The sequence below is a fragment of the Lissotriton vulgaris genome, chromosome 12 (genome assembly GCF_964263255.1).
Source record: "Lissotriton vulgaris chromosome 12, aLisVul1.2, whole genome shotgun sequence".
NCBI classification, from domain to species: domain Eukaryota; kingdom Metazoa; phylum Chordata; class Amphibia; order Caudata; family Salamandridae; genus Lissotriton; species Lissotriton vulgaris.
In genome coordinates, this window is record NC_141700.1 from 351,348,456 (window position 1) to 351,354,082 (window position 5,627).

Consider the following 5,627-nt stretch of genomic DNA (forward strand, 5'->3'; position numbering starts at 1 on the left):
ACTGTGCCAGACAGGGCACCTTTGTTCGCATCATGTGAGTCCCCTGTAGCAGCAGTATTTCTGTCTCAAACCTCTTAGCCTGCCTTAAGATTGCTCCACACTTGACTTTATCTAGGATCCCCCTTATGTTCCATGTCATGATACAGACCCCCAGACCGGACCTCAGAGGCCTTTATGGCCATCTATATTGAGGGAGGAAACCAAGTAAAGCCAAAGTGTCTGAAGGTCATAGTGTATCTTGTCAAAATAAAACACAACAACGAACGCCTGATAGCAACAAGACCATCCTCGGTCCCCCACAGCAATACCTCATCAAACAGGAAGTATCAGTCACAGGAGGAAATCCATCATGGTCCCAATGGGAGACGAGGGGGATCCCATGCCAATGGATCCAGGAACTCTTAACCCCTAGAAACATAGGTCTTTGGAAGCCATAAGAACTCATTTCCATGGAGGCAGTCAGCCCTGAAAATCTCACATAGACAAACTAGTCCAAGTCTGCTGCTCAACAGCAAGGCTGGAGGCTAAAGCCAGAACTCAACAGAAACAATCACAGCTTCCATGACCCAAATCCACGTTATGCATATTCTTCTCAATTTTGAGATCAGTAGTTGGAGCGGCAGCGATGTTGACGCTTTGATGTGGATTCCTTTACACGCTTCCATTGGTCACTTTGGAAGAAGTCAGACTTCAGTGGAGACCATGCAAAGACTGTCTCAGCTATATGAAATAACAGGGACTACAGCTTATAAACAGCCCTCGTATATGCAGGATATAGCAGCAGCATATATTAGACATTCAATTCTCGCAATTGGTGCTTCGCCTCCACAAACGGTTGGCACTGTTGGTGGATAATCGTGGTATAGTCTGGGAATGTCATGATTGTATGCAAGTCGTGAATGAGTTTATTTTGACCTCGGGCAAATTTGAGGATGAGTTTCCTGTCCAAGTAATTAGCAACCTAGATATGACTGGCCGGGGATGGGTGCCCCGGGGAGGCTTCCTGATGAGAGCCCTGTGCACCCTCTCAATAATGAAGCAAGGGGACAGGAAGCCTTCAGGCATGATGGACCGTAGCCACTGCAACAAGATAACCTCTATTAAGGCACCCTTGCACACCTACGGGAGCCCCACAAAGCATAGGTTATTGCGGCAGGTGCTACCCTCTGCATCCTCCACGTACGTCACCAAAATTTTTGTTACTACAGTTAGTTTAATAATTTGCTGCTGGAGGGATGTCACTGTGTCCTTCACTGTCAATACACTGGTCCCCACCTCCGTTATAGTGTCTACTGCCTTCGGAAGATCCAACCCCCACTATCTTCACATCCAGCACATCACACAATTACGTGATGGCCGCCAACAGCGCTACATTGTCCAGGGCTACCCCGGTGGCCTCAATTCCCCCGCAGTGTTCGAACCTCCGGTTGTATAATGCTCCATGGTGCACCACTTCATTAGTGATGCGGGCGACTTGTCTTTCGTCATGGTGACTCGATGGCCGCACAGGCAACTGCGTGGTAGACCTTCTCTCAGTGATCCTGGCAGCTTCCCCCATACAACTCCACTGGGCTGCCTTCGTTCCCTGGCAATCTTCGCTCAGGGTCTGTATGCCATTGGCTGGGCTTCACAACACAACCAGCTCTGGGCCACAAACCGCACCAGGGCCTAACCCAACCGCTTCTGCAGCCCTGCGAACAGCTGCAACGCGAACCCTCTAGTGAAATTCCAAGCGCCGGACCACCAATCAGCAACACATCACCATGAGCATAAAGGAGGGGGTACCCAATATCAGGCACCACACACTGGCCAAATTAGGACAGCCCCTGCTGGCGGGCAGGCCCTTGCTCTGGCCTCAAATATCTGTAGGCCCCAGTAGGGCTCCACGGGTGGCCCACACAAGCACAACCTCTTGATATAACAGACCGGGCCGGTGCTTTCTTAGTGCATGGAGGTTAAAATGTGAAAAGAATGCTGGAATGTTAATGGCTTTTAACATAATGCAAAGAGGTTGGCACATTTTCAACATTCAGACAACCTTATGACAATGAATCAATTGATTGACATGTTTTCCAAAGCATAGACTATGGGAAGCTGTACAATGTTTGATATAGAGTTTGGAACTCAATATATGATGTAATCAACATCATTATGACTCTGAGTTTATCTTCTTTCCATCATGCAATAACTCACTCTCAAATATTGTTTTATTTCTGCTATATAAAGAGATTCCTAAAAGTCTTCCCAATGTCTGAGTGCATTACCCAAATTAAATATTGAAGGTTTTGCTGCGCAGAAACTGAAAAAGCAATGGATATTTGATCTTAAACTGCTTTCAAATGCAGATGTAATTGCTCTTGGCACTGAAATTCTATCAAATAATTTGGTATCAGCTTGTATCTTTTTTCTATGGGTAGACAGGGGCGGCTCTAGGCTCATGGCGGCCATGGGCAGGGAACGTAGGTAGTGGGCCGGGAAGGGGGGGTCTGGGCTGGGTGAGCGCGGAGGCCAGTGAAGAGTGGGGGGTCAGGGTGTTTGGAAGTGGAACAGAGCCGGAGGCCGCCAAATCCCTGCCAGGGGCCGCCACACAAATATGTATCCATCCTCAGAGGGTTATTATATTAAGGATACATATTGGCGTGTTGGCCCCTGGGGTTTGATGGCCCTGTGCAGGTGCACAGCTTGCACATGCCTAAGGCTGCCCCTGGGGTAGATTAAAGGATTTTATCAAGCGATTTCTACTGAACATATTGTTCTCTTGAAAATCAGGAAGAGGCAAAAAAACAACAAAGCTAACTTAAAAGGGAGCAAATGTTATGAACTCAAGGTCGAAACATAGTGAAAGAGAACTTACTAAAGAATTGAGGATCACACAAAATCTAAATTTGGATTGGCTATATGAAAATGTGGCTGTGAAACTTACAACTACCCAAAAGCAACTTTTCAAGTTTAGTAAAAAGTGCAAAACATTTTTGAAAAACAAAAAGCAAAGAGAATAAAAACAATATTCATCTGTTAATAATGAGAAACATTCTTTACAACAAGGTTTTTACCATAATTGTACCTTTACAACACATTTTTTACCACACATGTTTTTAGAACACATATGCCTTTACAACACATTTAAGGTAAGTTTGGGGTTTTGGGGTGTCACTGCCCACAAATACATTGTTTTTATCAGCCTGTATAACATCAGTGGAGCAAGCAACAGATGTACAACTTTGTTCTGAAATGGGCATTGAAACATGAAAAGGGGGAGAGAGTGGATTAAAACCATCATCCACATTCTGCCCTCCACTACCACCGGGGAACAAGTGAGACCGATTTCATGAGATGGTAATTGAAGATTTGAATAAACTTTCTCAAAGAAACGCTCTGAAACAGAAAAGCAAAAGAGACATCACTATTGCAACAAGAATGGCAGTAAAAGAACAATCACAGAATAATTACGTGAATTTGAGCAGGATTGAGCTCAGGCCCGCACATCCGTGGGGACAACAAAATAATAATGTATGATCTCTGATAACTAAAACCTACTAATATTTGAAGTTCGGTGAGGGAGGACATACTTAATGAGGGAACTCTTCTTTATTTAAGTCCTATGCTTTGAACCAGCGACATACCTCACCTGGAAATTAACATATGGAGGAATTTAGCAGTAATTAAAAAGTGTTCTTAAATGTGGTAGAGTGGCTGTCTATAGACCATATTAGTGAAGGTTGGTCTAAGGTTTATGATGGACTCTTTGGACAATTATGCTCTGGTTAATAAATTTCTTCGATGATAATTTTAACTGTCTGAGCATAGGTTATGATTTATAGATTCAGATGCAAATAGAATTTTCTTAAATTGAACGCTCTTTGGAGTAGTTATTGTCAATTTGAATAAATATAATTTTGTTATATAACTGACAAGATTGTATCTTGATATATGTTTTGTTCTTTATGCAGGCAAACACTGTTCTTTCGTTTTGAGGGATATTAGTATTGTTGTTGTCCTGAAGAAGGTGGTCATACAACATTTTTCCACTGAAACACATCAACGCTCCTCCTTGTTTTGTTAAATGCGAGCAACTATGAAGTAAATGTGTTAATACTATTTTTACATGCTCATGTTTTATTGATTCTTTTGAATTTACAAAATTGTAATGACAAATGTAGATGTCTTGATTATTGTCTCTCTCAACAATGATTTGATCATGTCAAGTGAAATATTTTAGGATGAATTGAGATTGTCTTTTGAAATATTGTTAAGCAATGTGTATTTTATATAATTGTTTTTTATCGATTTCTTTATACAACAGATTGTTATACTTGTCTTTTGGGTTCCCTTTAGATTTATATTATGAAATGTATGAATGCGAAGACAGTGGAGTTTGAGAGACCTGAATGGGTTGTTTACTCCAAGAGAGTTTTATATGATACATTAATTGTATAAGGTATCCTGTCTCTTGGAGTAGTGGGGCCACTCTCCTTTCTTTGGGACTTTTGCTTAAAACATAATATTTCTGTGTTTAGTGGAATCCACAACTTGCAAAGGCAAGTCACTGTCAATGGAACTTTTTTGCACCAACATATGCTAATTTATTGATGGGAATATTGGGAATTTGATACAATCTGGAAAAGAAATCAAATGACCCTGGAAAAGGTGAAGTTATGGATCAGATGTATTGACAACCTTTTCATAACTTGTAAGGGTAAAGAAAAGAACTGGAAAAATGTATTCTATCCCTTAACAATAATTATCTAAACCTAGAATGCACTCACACCATCAGTTCTGGGCAAATTACATTCCTACATATTGAAGTCTACATCAGGGATGGACATCTTGGCCCTAAAATCCATAAGAAAAAAACTGCATGTAACAGTATCCTGCATGGAAACATTGGCCATCTAAAAAATCGCTGATGAAGTATCCCCTATGGGGAAATGCTAAGAGCAAGGAGGAATTGCTCAGAACATCAGGATTTTTCAGTAGAAATGAAAGAAATTAAAGATAGATTCTTAGCCGGGGGATACCCCCAGGACATACCACAAGATGCTATGGAGAGAGTCCAGAAAAATCAAAGAAGTGAGCAGTAAGTACCAAAAAAGAAGAATGTGGAAGAAAAAGATGAGAAGACACATCTCATTATGGGTTACAATATGCAACATAAGGTAACTAAATAAATAATCCAAAAAAAATTTAAAATACTTCAGTCTGAAGAAATTTTTAACACACTTCTCTTCAACCATCCAAGAATCACGTACTGAAAAGTTGAAAAGGTGATCACCTAACTAAAAGCCTGAAAATGAAAGAGAAAGGGAAAAGAAAAAGAATTAAATGAAAATGACAGAGAAGGGGAAAAGAAAACGAATTGGCTGAGTCATCCAGGCTTTTGAAAATGCTCAAAATGTTGGGGACCGTGTGGGGAGCCACTATGCCCCCATGGTCCCGCTGGCTTCCCGCGTCCTTCGGGAGCCGGATTGCTTTTCCACATGGGGAGCTGCTAACTTGCATGTGGAAAAGCAATCTGGTTTGGATTTTAAAAGAGACCAGCTTTCACTGCTCTCTGTTTCAAAATCCAAACCAAGTTTGCTATGGGAGGGAGGGAGCTGTGAGACTTCCGCCCTCTCATAGCAAACAGC